Raw genomic sequence first — 22,258 nt, 5'->3', positions numbered from 1 at the left:
TGGGCTTATCATTTCAATTCCTTTGTTACCATCTAAGTGGGGTCCTTGGAGGGAGAGGAGATAATTGGGGACAAGCAATTTGCATGTTTAACTGCAAGTCTTTCCATTTCTATTCTCCAAGTTTCCAGCCTCTCTGCCCGCCCACCCCAGCATGTTGTAATTGGCTTCTCTTTCTGGAACAACTGCAGGTTGGGCTCTGAATCTCTGCTGACATGGGGACTGACCAAGTCTGTTTTGGGAGAAGTCACTTTGGGCTTCCCAGCTTTTAAAAATCACCATTACTACCAGGGCGTGCCTAAGGCAGGGAGACACCAGGACTCTCTGTGCAGTAGCTGTGCCCACCCTCATTAGGCATCTGGAATGTTACAAGATGATTTCATCGCATCATGAAGAGACAAGCATTAATTGAATTCAGTGTGACTGGATCCAGGGTACTGGGGAGCCTGAGATGCCCAGGGGGAAAAACAATGAACAGCTTCTTCCCAGTGACACTCTTCCTCCATTCCCTTCCACCTCTCTGTTGATGCTTCCAGGTGCTTCCTAGCTTTTATTACCCCAACACAGATATTGATATTTTCAAGTCCACTGCTTGGGATGGTTCTGTGTTCCAGCTGCTGCCGCATTCAACCAAGCTTTATTAAATATATAATACATGCCTGGTACCATGAAATCAATTTTCCTAACCTTTACAACTGCCCTGGGAGGTAGGTATTGTTATCCCATTTTATCAATGAGAAAACTGAGGTCCAGAGTGGAGCAGTAATGTACCTAAGGTTATGATCGGCAGAGCTGTCTGTGAGCTCAAGCCAGAGCTGTCTCCTGGCTTCTGGCCTAGACTATTCCAAGCCCCCTCCCCCACTGCTTCTCCTGGTGTGGACGGGTCACCTGCTCGAACCAGGACCTATTGATCGGGGGAGGCGAGCACCAGGAGGACACTCATTCGTGGTTGTAGACATCCTGACCTCAGCATTCTAGTCCCTTAAGCCTTATTAGGGGCTCCCGAGAGCTGTGAGTTATTTGTAGGGGCTTTGGTTGCTAAGAAGGAGAAAAGAAGAGAGAATAAAGAGAGAGAAAGAGGGAAGAAAAAAGGCTGGGAGAGAGGTAGTTGAGAGGGGAAGGGAACGAGAGGAAGGAGGTAGAAATTCAAGGGCAGGTCATTTTGACAGTGGCTGCAAGCGTGGCCCTGACCCAGCAGGAGCTGTCCAGAGCCCACGGGAGGCACCGTTGTGTGGTGGGAAAGATAGAGTTGGTCTGAGATATGGGTCTGAGCAATGCCACTGACTGGGTTTCCGCATCCTCCTGGAGTGGTGTAGGAGTCAGATGGATGTAAAAGTGCACCGTAAGCTGGAGCTCTGTCCCGAAGGGTCCCCTGTTTTTGGCACACCGTGGGGGCAGGGTGGTTCTCCATCCACCACCTCCGCATCCCGGAGCCAAACCCAGAACAGTCCCACTTGGCACAAAGAAGACCCACGAATGCAAACCATCAACAGAAGATGCAAAGAGATAAAGGGATACAGGATGTGTTTTCTGCACAAGCCTTTCCCATGCTCCTGTCCTCCCTCCACAGGCCCCGCAGCCCAGAGCTCCCACGCTCTCCCCTTAACCGCCGCAGCAGGAGCTGCCAGATTGAGGCCCGCCAGAACCCCAGCTTGACAGAAGGCAGAGAGTGGGGCCTCTTCCCTGGCTCCAGTTCCCTAGCAATTCATGGCCACAGTGACATCAAAAGAGAAACAGAAAATGTCGCTGTTTCTGAGGTTTTGCCCCCTTCAAGCTCAAGGTCAAAGTCAGCCTCAGTTTAAACTCTTTTCAGTTGATTTGTAGGACAGGAGTAGAGGAGATGGCATCAGTGAAACTCTGCAGCCCACCCAGCTTTGGGAATGCTATCATTCTAATAAGTTAGTGGCCCGATGACCTGCCCAGGAGCAGTTAGGTGGAACAGAGTCTATCTGAAGATGAACCTCCTGGCTGCATCAGACCCCTGTGTGCCATGACCCTCCCACTGCCCAGCATCCTTTCTGGTTCAATTAAAGTAACTTCTGGGCACCGTAAGATCTGTTAACATTTCCAGTGATGATGAAAACAACAGGGTTCTCTGTTCAGATCTGTCAATAGGAAGAAACAAGCTGCCTTGACAGGTAATGTATCACACAACCCTAGAGGCAATCAGGCTCTTTCTGGAAAAGAAAACAAAGAAAAGCAATCTAAAAAAATCTGGGGAAGGGCACAAAAACTAGCCAGGCTATCCTGTCCCCATGCCTTGTGCAAGCACATTCTTGTAAATCTCTTTTCCCTTTTATGCCAGGGTGCTCCTGTAAAACTACAAAGCCTTAAAGGATCCACTCCCACAGGCAGAGTTAGTTGTTCTCTGTGGAACATAATGGCCCAAATAGCGGCCACCAAAGATGTCCATGTTTTAGTCCCCTATGAATGTGTGAATAGGTTACCTTCCACGGCAAAAGGGACTTTGCAGAAGTGATTAGGTTTAGGACCTTGAGATGGGAAGATTATCCAGGTGAGCCCAATGTAATCACAGGGGTTCTTATAAGTGAAAGGAGGCAGGAGGCTGGAGAGAGATTTGAAGATGTGACAATGATGCTATTGGCTTTGAAGATGGAGAAAGGGGGCCATGAGCCAAGGAATGCGGGCAGCCTTTAGAAGTTGGAAAAGGCAAGGAAGTGGATCCTCTCCTAGTTCCTCCTGAAGGAACCCAGCCCTGCTGACACCTTGATTTTAGTCCAGTGAGACCCATTTCGGGTTGGTGGTCATTTGGTATAAGAGCAACAGGAAACTAACTTTCCCCACTTCCATGCCTCAATTACAGCATCTAGCACATTCTACCATAATTCTACGTGTATGGATCTGCTTAACTGGCCTCCTTGGGGTCAAAGCTATACATTAAGTAGCCTCTCTGTCATGGTGCTACTGGGTCTAGTAGGTGCTCAGAGTTAGCTCTCCTGAATGAATATGTCACGTCTACACTGGCCCGTAGAATCAGACCTGACAGAGGTCAGCTGTGGCCCATGCTGTGCTATTAAGGGAGTTCATCTTTGACCCCACTGCCTTTAGAGAGTTAAATGTTCTTCCTTTTTCAGGTTTTGGAAAGTCAGGATTTGCCACACACTTAATCATGAACACAGGTTCCCATCACTGTTCTCTGAGCAAGTGTGGCCTTCGTGTGTGTCTCTCTGAAGCTTGGAACAGAGGGTCTAAACCCGAGGTAACAGGAAGGGGAAAGGGCATGTGGATTAGGTCTCTAGGAGGGTGCCCTGAGATGTTGGCCTTCACCTTGAATGTTATGTTCAATCCTGGGGAGCCAGGATTAATAATTAACCTAGTAGAGAGAGTGTAGAAGAAAATGACTAGGATGAAGGGTGGGAGAGAGAGCTGATGAAAGGCTGGAACCCCGTCACAGGGAAACTGGTTGAGAGAGCCGGGGTGTTCAGCCTGGAAAGGAGAGGATTTGGGGGGCTGATCACTGTGTTTAGCCAGTCCAAGGGTTGGTATGGGGAAGAGGAAGGGATTCGTTCCATGGGGTCTCAAGAGACAGAACGAGGACCACTTGGCAGGAAACACAGGGTGGGTGGTGGAGGAGACGCTTGGTCCCAGGGTTGGCGTGGCCATCACGTGGGACCATGAGCTGTCTCTGTGAGCTCCTCAAGCTGTGGCCGCGCAGCCCCGAGATGGAAGGAATTCCAGTGTTTGATGGAGACAGATGTGAGGCTGCTACATGCCCTTTAAGGTCCCTTCTCCCTCACACGGCCTGTGATTACTCGACCCTGCCCTGGGTTGAACTGGGTGAATATGGGTGTACCCTGCTGTCCAGACTCTGGCCGCTGGAGACACTGGCCGTGGCCTTGTTGAGCTGATCTGCACAGAGAGGAAGAGCAATTTGCGGGCTCTGTGTCAGCATGGGTCCTTAATGCCCTGGGGTCAATCCACATCCTCAAACATAAAACCAGCCATCCCAACAGCAGGCTTTTTGCAGTTTGCTCTTTCCGGGGAAGAGACCTCTCACTGGCCAGCAGGGCCTCCCAGGGGTTTATATTCCCAGATTGCTTTGGAGAAGCTCAATCCTAGGTTCCCACACAGTCCTTAGAGGGCTGGTCCCCGGCCAAAGTGTGTGTCTGCTTTTCTCCCCTCTTCCTGTGCCTCTTCTAGATACCCAGCCCCCTGCCTAGGGATCAGGTCCTGACTCTGCTACTGACCAGCTATGTGACTGTAAGTGAACTCTTTTCCCTCCTTGGGCTGTAGTGTCCACATCTGTAAAATGGGGGTCTGGACCAGGAGGTCACTCCCACTCTGATGCTACAGAAACCCAGAGTCTAGGACCTGAAAAAAATCACTTCCCTTCCTTGTACATTTACCTCTGTCCTTTCAAAGACACATCCCTGTCCCCTCCTCCCTGCCCACCCCAGGCTGCCCTTGAATGACTGACCCTGCTCATCTCCCTCCTAACACTTAAGCAGCCACAGAAAGGGCCTTTTCCCAGAACGAGTGGAGAATCAGTCTAAGTGCCTGTGCAGGTGTCCCCGTGCCCATGTTTGTTCCTACTGCCGGCACCACACTTTGTAGAAACGCATTTTGGCTGGTGGTGCTCGTGACTCATGGTTGGAGGGCACCCTGGCGAGGCCCCCTCTGAGCCCCAGGTTCAGTCCGTGCTGTGGCGGAGTCCAAGGCTCCCCGCTAACCAGGAACACAGCCCACGTGTTCCGCAGCAGCTACCTGCTGCCCAGTCCCTGCCCACAAAGAGAAGGCTCATCCTCAAGCCTAGAATCTCACTCATCCTAGTGCGATGGCCAGCTATCCCCTGGGTTATCGTGGCCCTGCTCTTACGCCCGCCGCTGATGGCTGGGAGTAGACGTTCTTGGAACAATCATGGTGAGACATGGGTGAGAAAGTGCTTTGTGATTTGAAGAGCTCCATGTGAGGAATGACTACATCTGGGAGGTCCACTGGGCACCCATGGGACAGTGAGGTAGGGCCTCTCCAGGACTTGGGTTCTCCCTGGTAGCATCTGGGGAGGCGTGTTAGGTCAGCAGATGCTACTGTATGTAGGCTTAGATGTGTTGAGTCAGGTGCTTCCTGGAAAAAGAGTGCGACCCAGAACAAGAGCCAGACAGAGAGAGAGAGAGAAAGACGGAGAGAGTGAGAGTACGCGTGGACCCCATCTTGGCTGTGCCCCTCACTGCACGGCCCTCGGCAAGTTCTCCTTTTCTCTAAAATCAGTTACTTCAACTGTAAAGCGAGAAGGTTGCTTTCAATGCCAGACATCCACACGCCACTATCGGTGAGGCTCTGTGAACTCAAGCCTCTTCTCCGCCTCCTTGGGACTCCTGGACCACACAGCTCCTGAGTTGTCACCAAGGCTGAGGCAGTAGGGAGACCAGAGTGGTCTGGGTAGCTCAGTGGTTGGAGGAGGGAGCCAGTGGGGCCATGGGGATCCCTGCTTGGGCTGCATCCTCCACAGGCCTCCCTCACCGAGCAGGAGTCAGGGGGAGAAGTGAGGCTGATTCCCAGGGGCCTGCCCGCATGGTGGATGGTACAGCTTCCCGGGCACGTCATTCTCCTGACAGGCCTGCAGTGCCAGCCTCTTAAACAGAGCCCAGCCCTTTGGACTTGGTTTCTAGATTGAGTTATGGGACATCACATAAACGCCCAGTGGAAAGCCAGTTCCTGTATCTTCCTATCTTCCTGAGGAATTCCCGCTTCTGCTCAGATTAACCAGGTGGTCCCTTTGTTGGGCATTTAAAGACTCTCCCTTTTAAAAACGCTTGATTTTATAAGAAGTCAAGTCGAAGATGGGCAGGTCTGGATTTTCTGGAGGGAAGCCCTGCACTTCAACACTTGGCCGAGAAAGCAGGGTCAGCCTCACGGCCACTTGATGTTGTTTCGAAGCTCAGGTGAGAGGAGCAATCTTTAGGGCGAGTTGCTGGAAAGAGAAGACGTGGGAAGTGGCTCATACACTCCCCCAGGTACCCTAAAAGATGTCTCTCAGACAAGCCAGAGGTGTAGAGAGCTGTAAATGTATTTTTAAAATTCCCATCCGTAAATCCATACAGAAAAGTACATAAATCGCGTGTGTGCCGCTGGATGAATGACCACGAAATGGATTTTGAAGTATTCACTTTTAGTCGCATTCCTGAGTACCCTTGAGTCCTTCACTTTTGTTTTTCCTCCTTCCTTCCTTCTTGCTTTTTTTTTTCTTTTTTAATTAAAATTTTATTTTTCTTTTTGGCTGCCCCGAACGGCATGTGGGAATCTTAGCTCCCCGACCAGGGATCGAACCCGTGCCTCCTGCAGTGGAAGTGCAGAGTCCTAACCACTGGACCTCCAGGGAAGTCCCCCTTCTTGCTTTTAACTTAGGTTATTTTGTTACATTTTATTTGAGCTACCTCACATCCTTTCTGGAACCAGGAGGGATGAGAGTAAATACACAGAAAGATGAATGGGTTGATGGATGAAAACACAGTTCTCTGAGATGACTGGGAAGCTGATCCACCCAGAGCCACCAGTCCTGAGGGCCATGACTCCATCCTAGACATGAGGAAATGCCTCCCAGCAGGGATGGGGTGGTGATTTTAGCAGGGGAGAGCCCGGGGTCATCCTCGTTCTGCCCTGACGCCAGCTCGCTCCTCCGCATCACTTGTCACCTGGGTCGCCATCCATCCCGTTAACCACTTCCTGCCTACCTTCCAGGTTCCCAGTTGTAATAAGCACTACCACTGCATTCCTGTCTCCAAATCCTCTGCTGTCAGCAGCGAAGCTTAGTCGTTTCCCTTAATTTGCCAGCAGGGAAATGGCCTATGCCAGAGAAGACAGCCTGTCATTCCAAGGACTCAGGTGACGGCTCTGACAGTGGAACCCAGGCACCACGGTCATTTAGTCTTGTTTTCCCCTCAGAGCAATAACCACCAGCTAGCTTCATTTATGAGGAGCCGCCGCTCTTTCAGCTGTCTCATTTCTTATGCAAAGGCTGACCAGAAGGCAGTCTTCAGGAATAATGTGTTGCTCCTCTGAAGAACAGAAACTAATAGTCAAAGGTGTGGTGTATGTGGCTTCCCTGGTGGCGCAGTGGTTGAGAGTCCGCCTGCCGATGCAGGAGACGCGGGTTCGCGCCCCGGTCCGGGAAGGTCCCACATGCCGCGCAGCGGCTGGGCCCGTGAGCCATGGCCGCTGAGCCTGCGCGTCCGGAGCCTGTGCTCCGCAGCGGGAAAGGCCACAACAGTGAGAGGCCCGCGTACCGCAAAAAAATGAAAAGGTGTGGTGTAACGCAGAGAATGTTGGATTCTAATCCCAACCTTTGACTGAGACTTCTCTAGAGTTCAGTTTCCTTTTCTAGAAGAGCATAGATTTAAACTAGATGAAGTCTGGGCTCCTTTCCGGGCCCCGCTCTCCTCCAATCCTTCCCCCAAAGCACAGGGTTTGGGTGGGTAGTGGTGTGAGAACCCTGACCACTTTTAGGTACCAAAAATGGTTCTGGATAATAACACATGTATAAGCAACTGTTTGAACAACGGAAGAAACCCCAATTCCTTCTGATACCGATTTTATTTAGAAAACTTTGCGAGACATTTCTTATTTGGACAAGTCCTTAAAAAAGGGAATAGGGGCCAAAGGCCTGAGATGAATCTTGCCATGAGAATGTCTCACTTTCTGAACTACAGGTGCTGCAACCTTTCGAGGTACTGGATTGAATAAATGGCCTAAAAGCACAGGTTGGAGTTTTTCAAGGCAAATGAGGCGGCAGAATTACAGAGACCTCAGCTCAGGCAAGCTGTCTGAAGGGGCTCCAATCTGAAATGCTCTTTTCAGGCCTTACAATGGAACTGAGTCGCTGAAGGCTCCAAGTGCAACAAAACCTCTGAAGGAGTTGGTCACAACTTATCCAGACCCAGCCCAGCCGATTCCCATCCTGCAAGAGCCGCTGCCCCCCAGCCCAGCCTGGGGAGGAGCCTGGGTCACTCTATGCACCTGTGCGGTGAGAGAACGCCAGAAAAACGTTTACCATTTATACGTAATAAATGATAATAATAACAATAATAATAAATAAAGCTGGAAGCTGTCGGGTCTGAGCACTGATGTGTGCGGTGGGCAGTGCAGAGTCAAGACAGTCTGAAATTAGTCAAGGCGAATGCAAACATAAACTGTGAACAAAATTTGCCCACCTCCCTCCATCACTTCCCTCCTCCCTCCCTCCTTCCTTTCTTCTCCTTTATCAGATGAGATAGGGGGAAAAATTATGATTTTTTTCATAGAAAGCAGACTGTCATAAGTAGTTTGCTCGTGTAATGTCCCCACTTTATGGATGGGAAAACTGATACCCAGAAGGGGAAGTGACTTGCTAAGGTCCATGTTCTGGGCTCCCAGCTGTCGTCCATGCCTTTCTTGAACCTGTTTGTCTAGCTAACTGCGTTTTCTTGCTCCTTTTTGGGTTGTACACTGAGAGGGATCTGTAGAGAGTGTGCTGATCAAGGCAGGTTTCTCAGAGTGGGGAGCAGGGGAAGAATGAGGCCCCTTGGATTGAGCGCAGGTGCCCCTGTGTTTTTGTGCAAACTTCAGTCATCTAGGGCATTCAAAACAGACTTGTTCATTCATGTAATAATTAAGGAAAACACAGCAGCTCTTACAACACTCATCTCTGACCTTTAATTAGGTGTGGTGACGCGCTGGAAGCTGCTCTAGCCGTGAGGACCACGAAGTTGCTAGTTTAATCATTTCAAAGTCTGCTCTGTTTTATTGTGGCATAAAATTTGGAAGTCTCATATTAAAATGTACAATTAAATGTAACTCGAATAAATCGCTTTTATTCGATAAAAATATATTTTTTTTTCGATAAAAAATTTTATCTTTTTTATCGATATTTTATTTTATTCGATAAAAATATAAAATTTTTATTTTATATTGGAGTCTAGTTGATTTACAATGTTGTGTTAGTTTCAGGTGTACAGCAAAGTGACTCAGTTATACATACATATATCCTTTTTCAGATTCTTTTCCAAAGGCCAAAGAGAACTCCCTTCTTCCTGTGATCAGCCCTGTCCCCTCTCCACCCCCATCTGTTAACTGTCTATTTTCAAACTCCCTGAATCCCTTTAAGGTAACTAGATGATTGGGCTCTTTGAAAAACAGTGTTTAAAAAGACATTTGGCAAGCTTGCCAGAGTCAGTCTGTAGATTCAGAGATAGCTACTGGTTAGGCTCAAACTGTCCTACCTGCGTGATTTGAGGCTGCTGGGGCAAGAAAGCAGACTCTGAGGCCTCTTGATCTACATGGGCTGGTCTCTTGATAAAGTAAATGAAACCATAACAACCACTACCCTTCCTGGTTTGCAGTCAGCTATGGAAAAAAGTCCAAAAAAGTCTCTCAGCCTGGTATACAAGGGCTTCACAATCCAGTTACCTATAAAAGCTCACACCCTCAAACAAGTACCCTTTCTTGCCTTTGGGCCTTTGCTCACCCCATGGCCCTTGTCTGGAATGTCCACCCACCCCCTTCAAACCCTTTCAAAATCCCATTCATCCTTGAAAGCCCTGCATCCACCCTGCCATACCTTCCTTGATCTATCTCGGCTGGAGAACGTTCCCCTCCTCTGTCCCTTCTGGACACAACGCTTGCATGAGGTCAGGACCTGTTTTTAGTTTGGGATGCTTTGTGTTGGTTGTTTATGTGTCTCAGGCCCCTGAGACTGAGCTCTGAGGATGGGGGCTGAAGGTCATTCCAGTTGGTCTCTGCAGACAGTTTGACCCTAGCAGAGCACCTACCTGGAGCCCAGCTGATGGCCACAAAGGTTTACTGGGACATTTGTCCATCTGGACTGTGACCCTAGCCCATCCCTATGATCCTACCTGCGTGACTCACTTAGGAAAACAGCATTTCACTTGGGGGCTGGTCCTAGGCAGTGGAGGTCCCTCCTGAGAAACACTGAGCCCTCGCTCACAGGGGTTGGCATGGAGGATGGGGTCTTTAAAATATGAGGAATTTCACAAATGTTTTCTTCATTATAAAAATCGTCAAATCATTTCAGAAAATGTGGAAAAAGTATAAAAGACAAAATTATAGGGGAGGGAAAGATGGTTCTTATTCCCATCACCTAGAGGCAGGCCAGTCTTCCGCCAAGGCTCAGACATGTCTGCTGGGCGAGGGGAGCTGAGTTCAGGCCAGAGCAGAGGGGTGGGTTCTGTGACCTGTCCGCGTCTGGGTGATCCAGGAACCAGCTCACTTAGACTGGGTTTCTGTGTTCTTTATTTCGGATGATGTTTTCAGAAAGGCTTAATTTTTAAGTTCATAGAAAAAACATTTCACCAGTTAAATAATCATCTTCAACTCTGTCTAGCATACCATTTTTAAGGGTACACTTCAGTGGCATTAAGCATATTCATATGTAACCATCATCACCATCCATCTCTAGAACTTTTTAATTGTCCCAAACTGAAACTCTATACCCATCAAGCATTAGCTCCCCATTTCTCCATCCCTCAGCCCCTGACAGCCACCATTCTACTTTCTGTCTCTGTAAATATGAATACTTTAGGCACTTCGTATAAGTTGTATCATACAGTATTTGTCCTTTTGGACACTTGGGTTGCTTCTCCCTTTCGGCTATTATGAATAATGCTGCTATTAACATGGGTGTACACTTATCTATCTATATCTACCTATCTATCTATCTATATGTACATATACGTACATACACCTGGAAGTGGCATTGTTCGGTCATATGGTAATGCTATGTTAAATGTTTTAAATTTTTATTTTATATTGGAGTCTAGTTGATTTACAATGTTGTGTTAGTTTCAGGTGTACAGCAAAGTGACTCAGTTATACATACATATATTCTTTTTCAGATCCTTTTCCCATATAGGTTATTACAGAGCATTGAATAGAGTTCCCTGGCTATGTTTAATTTTTGAGGAACCAACATACTGTTCTCCATAACAGCTGCACCGTTTTACATTCTCACCAGCAACACAACAGTGTTCCAATTTCTCCACATCCTATTCAACATTTACTAGGTTCTATTTTGGGCACAGAAGCCATCCTAATGGGTGTGAAGTAATATCTTATTATGGTTTTGGTTTGCAATTCTCTGATGACTAGTGATGTTGAGCATCTATTCATGTGCTTATTGGCCATTTGTATATCTTCCTGGAGAAATGTACACTCAGTCCTTTGCCTTTGTTTTAATTGGGTTGTTTGTTTGAAGATGGCTTTTTCACATGTGAAATCCTCTCTGCTCCCAGGCTTGACAACCTCTGACCAAACAGCCTCCTTGGGACACTCATGACTCAGAACACATCACCATCGTCATCAGGAACAGAATTCTAGGATGAAAAACCATCTCATGACACCTGCCTTTGGAGAAACACCATTAATAACCTGGTATAGGTGGAGATGAGTCTGGGAGCTGTCACTGGGGATTTTAAGAAGGTGACTTTCAGAACCCTCCCACACTGCTGGTGGGAACGTAAATTGGTGCAGCCACTATGGAGAACAGTATGGAAGTTCCTTAAAAAACTAAAAATAGAGCTACCATATGATCCAGCAATCCCATGGGCATATATCGAGACAAAACTCTAATTTGAAAAGATACATACACCCCTATGTTCCTAGCAGCACTATTTACAATAGCCAAGACATGGGAGCAAACTTAATGTCCATCAACAGATGAATGGATAAAGAAGATGTGATGTATATATATGCAATGGAATATTACTCAGCCATTAAAAAGAAACTGAAATAATGCCATTTGCAGCAACATGGATGGACCTAGAGATTATCGTACTAAGTGAAGTAAGTCAGACAAAGACAAACGTCATATGATATCATTTATATGTGGAATCTTAAAAAATGATACAAATGAGCTTATTTGTACAGAATAAGCTCAGGCAGAAACACACTCACAGAAACAGACTCACAGACATAGAAACAGAAACAGACTCACAGACATAGAAAACAAAGTTACAGCTACCAAAAGGGAAAGGGTGGGGAGGGATAAGTTAGGAGTTTGCGATTCACAGATACACACTACTATATATAAAATAGATAAACAGTAAGGGCCTACTGTATAGCACAGGGAACTATATTCAATATCTTGTAAAAAACTCTGATGGAAAAGAAAAAAGAAGGTGACTTTCTGCTTGTTTGTTCCATTAATATTATTCTGCATATTTTAAGTGTTTCGTTCTTCCCTCATGAGGCTGGTGTGCAATACTTTCCATGGCCCAAATCATGCCACTTTGGGACACGTAGGAAGATTAGAAAGTCATTTTTTCAAAGACTGCCCTTTTCCTGAGAAGTAAAAAGCAGCCATCCTATAAGAAGAGGAGGGTGGGGAAGAGAGAAGGGCCCGCCCACCTACTGAGCATCTACTGCGATCAGGACTGAGCCGCGCCCTTCACACATGATTTTTCTTCTCATCCTTCAATCAGTCCCGTCAAGCAGGTTGTTACTGAGTTCACACACGGGGACAGGGAGGCTTGAAGAGGTGACGAACTCACCAAGGACCCAGCCAGAGAGACAGGTAAAGGTGGCAAGGGCCCCAGAAACCTAAGCCCTTTCTGTGACAGCAGGCACTTCTGCTCCTGGTGCTGGGACCACACCTGAATTTGGTGTCAGGAACCTGTTTCAAGAAAATATCATTCGCTCTATCTCTTCACAATTCCTCCCTCTCTGCTGGACATTTCCACTCAACCTCTGACATGTTGAATCTTGTCACCCCAAAAGCCCGGTGTCCCCTCCAGAATGAGCCTTCTCTCCCATCCCTCTCTCCGGGACCCTGCCTCCTTCGCCAGCTCATTCTACTGCCCCCACAGCACCACCACGCCTATGGGCTCCCTACCACCGCCACGCCCACAGACTCCGCACCACCGCCCCGCCCACGGGCTCCCCACAGCACTGCCAGGCCCACGTGCTCCTCCGTCGCCGCCGCCGCATTGTCGTAAACGCTGCCCCACCCCTCAAACGCTGCTTCATACTGCTCCCACCACCTCCCTCACTGCTCTTCTTGGTCCCTGCCGTTGGCTACTCTGCCTTTGTCTGCCTCAGTAATATTGCGAAGCCCCAGGCTGCCTTTCTGAACCTTCTTTTTAGCTCACTCTGCACCCAGACCCCTTGAGAATCTGACGAAAGTCATGAGATTTTTTTTTTTTTCTCTAGAAAATCGCCCATGCACAGCACATGCACTGACATGCTATCTCACAGAGTCGCCCGCTGCCTCTCCCTCTCATCCTTTAGGTGTAGAGCCTGCTTTAATCAGTGAGGTTCTTGGACTCCAGATTAACACCATTTCTGGACAATGTCCTCATCTATGGCTCCTTAGACCTCCATCAGCATCCAGACCCTTTCCTGAGCTCAGACCCTGATTTCGGACTCCGCTGGACAGTCTACATTATGGTCCCATGGGCCTCAAATGCAGCCTGTCCAGGTGAGTCTGCCATCGTGCTCCCAACGCCCTCCCCTGTGTCTTCTCCCCTTCTTTATGGTACGCACCATGCTGAAAACCTGGTTGCTTTCCTTCATGAGTTTTTTCTCTTTCATCACCTGTGGCGTGGACTGCTAAGAGCCCCCCAGTGACTGTGCACACCTACTTTCATAGTTATAAGTGTTTTACTTTTGTACATGGCGTTCAGCTCAAGACTACATTTCCCTTGCAGGAAGGGGCAGCCATACGACTAAGTTCTGACCCATAGAAAGTGAACAGAAGTGACATGTATAGCTCCTAGGTCACGCCGTGAAAAGGAAGGACTGAGCCCTTCCTCCTTTCCTTTGGCTGGAATATGAATGTGAAGGCAGGAGGTGGAGCAGCTATTTCAGCCATGAGATGGCAACCATGGATTGAGATGGCAGAGCAGTTAGATAGATGGGATCTCAGTCTCTGATATACCACCCTTCCAGCTCTAGATGGAAAATAAACCTTCATCTTATTTAAGCTCTTGCTTTTGTGGGCTCACTTTGTTGTGACCTAACCCATATAGTGACAGCCCCATTGTGTTACCCCACTTACCGATGTAATCAATCCATCACCATGTTTTACCAGTTTTACTCCTTACATAACTTTTGATGCAGTCTCCTCTTTCAGTCCTCACTGTCTGGTCTTAGCTCAGGCTTTCATCATCTCCCATCTGAGCTATCGCTATACTTTTTTTATTAGGTCTCTGTACCCACACCTCCTCCTCCCAAGCAATCCATCTTCCGTACTGCTGCCAGAACCATCCATCCTCTACACCAGTGTTCCTCAACCTCAGCACTCTTGACATCTCAGCCCAGATTACTCTTTGTTGTGGAGGGCTGTCCTGGGCACTGGAAGCTATGTAGCAACGTCTCTGGCCTGTACTCACTTAACGCTACTTGCATTCTCCAAGTTGTGACAACCAAAAATGTCTTCAGTCATTACCAAATGTCCCCTGAGAGGGTGGCAAAATCACCCTTGGTTGAAAACCACTGCCCTACACCAACCTGACCACATCTCTCCTTGGCTGAGCCCTTCCACGGCCCTCCGTTGCCTACAGAATGAGTCCAGTTGGTGGGACCCTTCATACAGTACATCCTGCATTCCCCTGGATGGTGTTCCTGCAGAGCCCTCACACACTCCCTGCCCTCTGGTTATATGCAGCTATTTCACACATGCTCGATGTGCCATGGTCCTTGGTGCCTTTTAGCTTTTGCAAATGCTCTTTGTTCTTCCCAGTGAGCCCAAATGCCTGCTCATCCTACCAGGCTTAGACCGAGGGTCACCTCCTTGGGGAAGCCTTCCTCCCATGGCTCAGGCAGGCTGAGCGGCTCCCTTGTGTGACCCCATCTCATACATGCCTTACACCTGAATATGACTGTTCATGTGTTTGAGTCCCCTTCAGACAAATTCACTTCTGTATACGGGCCCTTGGCTGGGCCTGACCTTTAATGAACGCTTGGTTTGCTGAGCTGGGGCTCCAAGCTGAGCAACCAGGATGGTGGAGGGAAGGAACTATGTGATGTGTCCAAAGGTACAGGAGAGGTGGTGGCGCAGTGGTTGAGAGTCCACCTGCCGATGCAGGGGATACGGGTTCGTGTCCCGGTCCGAGAAGATCCCACGTGCCGCGCAGCGGCTGGGCCCGTGAGCCATGGCCGCTGAGCCTGCGCGTCCGGAGCCTGTGCTCCGCAGGGGGAGAGGCCACAACAGTGAGAGGCCCGCGTACCACAAAAAAAAAAAAAAAAAAAATTGAAAAAAAAAAAAAAGGTGCAGGAGAGGAAGGGGCTTGGAATGAGGTGAGCCTGTTCATGGATCCCAAATGTCTGAGGGACTGGCCTGTGGGCGAGGGCAGGGACGATGGGGCCTGAAGTGGGGAAGAGAACCATCTGTAGAGGGTCCAGGGAGCCAGGATTCAGTGTAATAAAAAGAAGCATTAAAAAAAATAGAATTTTGTTTTTTGTCTTAAAATAGTTGTCCTAATGATCAATTAGATGAAATTCAGGAATGTATGTTTATTTATTTATTTAAAACATTTTAAAATTATAGTTGGATTTACAATGTTGTGTAAGTTTCAGGTGTACAGCACAGTGATTCAGTTATATATATATTCTTTTTCAGATTCTTTTCCCTTACAGGTTATTACAAATTATTAAGAATAGTTCCCTGTGCTGTACGGTAGGTCCCTGTTGGTTATCTAGTTTATACATAGCAGTGTGTATATGTTAATCCCAGCCTCTTAATTTATTCCTCCCCCAACCCCTCTTTCCCGTTTGGTAACCATAAGTTTGTTTTCTGTGTTTGTGAGTCTTTCTGTTTTGGAAATAAGTTCATTTTTGTCTTTTTTTTTTTAAAGGAAACATAAAGCAACAGATAGCTCTAAAAAATCCTCATTCATCACTACTCCCTACCCCCACTACTGGAGCAGTTTTTTGTGTATCCTTCTAGATCTTTTTCTGTGCATTTATATAATAGATATAGACAAAGATATACTTGTGTGTACATGTAAACACACACACACACACACACAGATGTATAGCTGTTTGAAATTTTCTCTCACCTGCACTCTTTTCTCTTGTTCCTCCTTATCTGTGTTGGGAAAGGTTTTTTATAAAACGGAGTAAGTGGACAGAGACTTAGGTGGCGGCCACATCCCAGTCCTATTGTGAGAGGCTGTCTACGTGAGCACAAGGGATGCCTGTGTGTCTTTGAGATCCGCTGCTTTGAGGAGTCACCTAAAATTCCTCCTTCACAGAACAGCTGGGGCTATGGGAATGAGCTGGGAACCATAGCCATGCATCTGGAGCTCAGGGGTGTGGCCTTCTCTGCCTCCAAGACAGCTGGGCCACTGGGAGGGGAGCAGCAGCTGAAGGCAGAACAGGGCCACCTGGGGAAGGTGAGAAGTTGGGGGACAAGCAGAGACAAGGGCCCTGGGTGCCCATCTCAGGCTGACTCCGTGGGCACTCAAAGGGCCATGTGATGGGAAAACTGAAGTTTTGTACCATCTGGCTTTTTGTGTGATCATGATCAACAAATAGAAAGAGTGCTTTCCTAAAACCAGTAAGTGAAATCATATTATATATATTAGCCTGCTTAAAACATCATATACATTTTTCTTTCTCAGCAAATAAAGGTGAACCCCCTCTTTTAAATGAGCTACTTGGTATGGGTTTTCACGATGCAGGGAATCGTTGTGTTATGGACGGATATCTGCATTGTTTACAAAGATCTATTATTGCCAACAATGCTTGAATATATAGCTTCATGCCCACATGATCCTGTCAGTGAATGTGGCACTGACGCTGGTTTACATGTTTTGAATTTTTATATCTACTGCTCCACCAGTTTATACTCCCATTAACAGTGCGTGAGACCACCAGCATCCTTGCCAAGCCTGGGTGTCTCCAACTTTTTCATTCTGCCAATCTACCAGAGGACCTCATTGTGCAGTACTGACAGCCCCATCCTGGAAGTAGACCAAGTGGGTCATAACTTCACCTCTTGAGGGTGAGGTGGAGGGGCTTCCTCCCCGGTGGGGAGGCTGGATGGTATGGTTTGCAGTTCCCTGGATGCTGTGCCTATTCACCAAACTAGAGAAACAAGTGTGGGTGGGAGTGCTGAGTTCTCTGAACCCCGAGGCAACCTGGTCCCTCTGGTATTCCCAGAGGGGCTGGAAGGTGAACCCTGAGGTTTACAGGACCTACGGGTAGTGAATCAGCCTTTTACTTTCACCAATAATAGATTTCACTTCTAGGGACTGAGTGGGGTCATGTTGCCTTCTCTGTAGCAGAGAGTATGCTTCTCCGTGAAAGAGAGGGGCTCAGTGAGCGGAAGATGTGAGGTCCTATACCTGGATCCCGACAAACACTCTTTTTTATTTTTTTAATTGAAGTACAGTTGATTTACAATGTTGTGTTACTTTCAATTGTATATAGCAAAGTGACTCAGTTATACACATATATATGTATATATCTATATTCTCTTTTTTTCAATTCTTTTCCATTATCGGTTAGTACAAGATATTAAATTTAGTTCCCTGTGCTATACAATAAATCTTTACACTCTTAATCTGGGGAATGGACCTTCCTGCACAGCCTGGTTACTGTATTGAAACCCGTGTCTTTTCATGAGGACCAAAGAAAATGATAGAAGTGCTTTGAAAACTGCAAGCACCCAAGGGTCCTCCATGAAACCTGGAAACCCTGTGTTACTGCACCTCTTGCAGCATGGCTCTGACTGTGCCTCTCGCCTCCTCCAAAACCTTCGGTGGCTTCCTCCTGCCTGCAGAGAGACATCCCACTCCTCAGGAAGGCATCCCAGCCCTCCCAGCTGGGTCTGTCACCCACCCTGGGCTCTAGCCACACACAGTGTTTGGTTGTGAGCTCTCTCGCCTTCTTGCTCTGACTCCGTGATTTTCCTTAACTCCCCCCCACATTTCCAGATCCTGTTCATCTTTTTTTTTTTAATTTAAAAAATGTCTTTCTTTCTTTATTTTGGCTGTGCCACGTGGCTTGCAGGATCTTATTTCCCCAACCAAGGATTGAACCTGGGCCACGGCAGTGAGAGTGCCCAGTCCTAACCACTGGACCGCCAGGGAATTCCCCCTGCTCATCTTTTCAAGCCACCTTTTACATGAAACTCAAGCCCTATCCCTTCAAATGCACCCACAGGTATCAACCTTACCTCAAGGAAGCTTCTGTCAGTGACTTCACTCCCCTCGTCCCCGCCTAATCCTTCCTCTCCACCAATCCCAACACAACCGCACTTCTATCTACAGTATTATGTGTGTCTGAGCACACAGTGTGGTGGAAATAGCATACAATCCACAGTCTAAGATTTGAATCCTAGTTCTGCCACTTAGTGTGTGATCTTGGGGAAATTAGTTAACTGCCCAGGGCCTCAGTTATTCTATCTGTAAAGTGGGGGCAATTTCTCCCACTCGCAGGATTATTTGGTAATCAGTGGTTCTCAGGTGTGTGTGTGTGTGTGTGTGGGTGTGTGTGCATGTGTGCTGACTCCCCAGGGGACGTTTGGCCCTGTGTAGAGACATTTTTGGTTGTCACAACTTGGGAGGGATGCTACTGGCATCTAGTGGTAGAGGGCAGGGATGGTCTAAGTATGCTATGATATATAGGACAGCTCCCTACGACGAAGAATCCTCTGGGCCAAAATGTCAACAGTGATGAGGCTGAGAAAGCCGGTGTAGATGAAGGAAAGTAATAAGGTGCTCTAGGCTTTCTGGCTCACAGTAGGTGCTTCCTGAACAGCCTTTCTTTCTTCCTGCCCGCTGAGTGTCAGCTCTTTATGGGCAGGAAACGTATCTGATTCATCCCTGTGTTGTCTGGAGCTCCCAGCATAAGGCCTAGCACAGGGCAGCTGAATGTCAGGATTGGGAAGGAAGGAAAGAAGGTAAAGAGGGAATATTCTTATTGTTGCAGGTTCTATGGAAAGGCAGTTGAAGACCTGAATGTGGGGATATGGAGCCTCCAGGGGAGTAAGAGGGAGGGAGTTTTCCACGTGGACTATTATTTGGAAGGAAGGCTGGTGGCTGAAGAGATGGGCTGGGTGCTGTGTGGAGACCTCCTCCAAGTACCCTGCCCCTTTTGGGCCAGCATCACTTAATGGACAGGGCACTTATTGTTTCTGCCTCTGAATCACGGGGCCACGGTGAGGAGGAATGTGGCATGATTCAGGCTGAAGGGCTTGACCATGGCAAGCTCCCCAAGTGACTATTTCAGTAATAACACTACGCACTTTTATGTTTTCCTTTCATCACAGCTCTCAAAGCACAGTGCAAACGTTAATTAAGGCTTTCAGCATGGCATGAGGCACTGTGTGTAAATATTACTCTCCCCACTTGGCTGAGAGGGTAAACTGAGCCAGGGGAGGGCAGGTGGCTTAATCCAGTGTGGCTCATACCTTATTGAGGCTCCACCTTGGAGAAGTTGGGGTTTAACAGCCTCCCTGCCTCTCCAACTATGACTTCTTTCTCTCCTTCCCAGGCCCTCTTGGTGATACCATGAGTAGAAATGGTTTCTTATTTCCCACTGGGGCAGCAGGATGACAGCTCCAATGCAGAGGTGCAGGGCATAGGGAGCTCCTCATTCAGATATATCCCTTCACTGCCATGTGTCACCACTTCTGGTGGGGGGGGCAGTGAGGGGACAGAGGATGATGTCAGAAGGCAATCGAAACATTGTGGATTTTTGGGGTTTTTTTTTTTTTTTTGTGTGGTACAGGGGTCTCTCACTGTTGTGGCCTCTCCCATTGCAGAGCACAGGCTCCGGACGCGCAGGCTCAGCGGCCATGGCTCACGGGCCCAGCCGCTCTGCGGCATGTGGGATCCTCCCGGACCGGTGCACGTACCCGTGTCCCCTGCATCAGCAGGCGGACTCCCAACCACTGGGCCACTGGGGAAGCATGTTTTTACGGACTTCCCTAGCGTCCAGTGGTTAAAACTCCAGGCTTCCTCTGGAGGGGGCACAGGTTTCATCCCTGGTGGTGGAACTAAGATCCCACATGTCCCGTGGCACGGCCAAAAAATTAAAAAATAAATAAAGAAAAGAAACATTGTTTTTAGGAGAGACACTGGGGGTAACTTTAACTTTCCTCGGAATTTTTCCAAAACCTTAACAACAGGTGAATCGGGTTAAGCAAATAAGAGGGTTCCTTGTATTGTTCCTGCAAATGTTCTGTAAATTTGAAATTACTTCCGAATAGAAAGTTTAAAAGGAAAAGAACGGATGTCTTTTCTAGAACCGCAGCGGCCAATGCAGCAGAGAGAGTCCAAAAGAAACACTGGAGGAAAAGAGACAAGAGGAAAATGTGTTCTTAAAAAAGAAAAACAAAATCCAAAACACTGGCAGAAGGAAACCCCTTCCGCTGAGCGCACAGGCTTGCCTCCTTGGGTGACACCGCACCTCTCTGTCCTCGCACGTCGGGGTGCTGCAGTGGCGCGCGTGCCCCTCCCCGCCACCGCGCCGACACTGCCCCTGGCGGTGACTCACGCCGGGCATCCTTTAAATACGGGGAGGGACCGGCGAGCCGCACTCACGCAGCAGCAGTGAGGCGTCCCACGTCCTCCTCTCTGGCTCCCTCTGGTTGACGGCCGCCGGGCGGGCGCTGAGCTGCTGGTAAGTAGGAGGGCTGGCCTCCTGCCTCCTCCCTCCCTCCCACCGGCCTGGAAGGACCCGGCTAGCCTCCCCCTCCTTTTTTTGCTGACCCCGCTCCCCGGGGAAGAGCGTCCAGAAGGGGCAGGGCTGGCGCGGTGCCTGGGGATGCTCTCAGAACGCGGCCGGTGGAGCCTGCGCTGGAGGGCCACGTGGCCGAACCCAGGTGCCTAGGGCCACAGCCCCTCTCTGCGGATCCCTGACCAGCCTCTTACTCTTTTTGTCCTGACCCGTCCTGGATGTCGACCTGGGACGCTGAGAAGATGTTTTAGACCGGCAAAAAGTTGACTTTGAAAGTTGACTTTCAAATTATCACACCAGTTACCCATCGAGCTTACCTCTTACGGGATACAAGCTCCACTGGGAGAAGAGTTTCTCTTTTTAAGATCCAGGTTATTTGAACCCAAGTCCTCTTCCCCAGCACTTACTATGGTGGCCACCAGCGGCCTGTCCTGTATTTGGGTCTGTTGAGGACCAATGGGGGTATCCCAAGTGACAGAGCTGTCCTCTTTTCATAGGCTGACTTCTAGTTGCTACAAAAGTGGCTTCAGCAGATGTGCTGGCGCCTGGTTTGGATTTCCAATTTGGAGTTCGGCTGTGGACTCAGGGTTGTTCCAGACTCTAAGTTTGTGTACGGCTTAGGCGGCTCCATCATTCTGGCAGCTTTCCCCTCTTGCCTTGGCCACTAACAGCTTTGGGAAGGGAGAGTCAGGGCTGGAGATGGATTTGTGATGAGGCTGGTTTGCATTTAAAATTGTGACTGTTGAACCTTTACCAGATTCTCTGCTCAAATGTAGAGGCAGGAGCGGGGCCAGGGAACCACCTGTGGAAAACCAGGACTTTTCTAGAGCTTCCCACCGTGCCAAGTGTGAGAGAGCCAGTCTACCTCCAGGGCCAAGTGTGTGACCTCAGGGCAGGTTGCGACTCTCTCTTGGATGACACATCACTCAGACTGAAGGTGCTAGATGCCTGTCTGTCACGCTCCGGCTTCTCCTTTAGGATTATATCACCATATCAACCGGTGTTGGTGCCACTGGCTCTGTAATTTAGAAATTCTTTAATGGCTGTCACTTCTTATACTCTGAATCGATTGAACATCTGGGGTACATTCAGGGCCAGACAGTCCTATTTGCCTGTGGTCTTGAGTCAGCTGGGCGGGCTCTGCAGGGATGAGACAAGAATGTGAGAGAGGTCGGTGTGCGGGGAAAGGTTCTGAACAGACCCTGCAGAAAGTCAGGGCACGGAAAGGCTCTCCCAGGGCTGGGGACACTACCTGGGCTTGCTCAGTAAATGGGGGGGGGGGGAGGCTGCCACTGGAAGTAGATCCAGATGTGGAGAAATAAGGAGAGCTGGGAGAGAAGCTGTTCCAGCTCGGTCCTGCCAGCAAACACTCCCACAGCTGTGACTACACGTGGCAGTTTGCCTCCCTAAATCCTGACCGCGAAAGACTGACGGCAGCTTCTGGTTTCACTGCCTCCCTGGCCTTTGGGGACACAGGATTTAGAAACTTCTGTTAAGATGCTTTGATGAGGGGCTGGTCCATTTTACCTAAGTTGGGCCCCCCAGGTGTTACCCTGAGAAAGGGGCTGTAGCCCATGGCTTTTAAAATAAAAGCCCCAAGTGGAAGCGTCTCCCCGCTCGGCTG

The sequence above is a fragment of the Phocoena phocoena genome, chromosome 4 (assembly GCF_963924675.1).
Source record: "Phocoena phocoena chromosome 4, mPhoPho1.1, whole genome shotgun sequence".
Taxonomy (NCBI): Eukaryota; Metazoa; Chordata; class Mammalia; order Artiodactyla; family Phocoenidae; genus Phocoena; species Phocoena phocoena.
Note: the sequence above shows the minus strand (reverse complement) of the source record.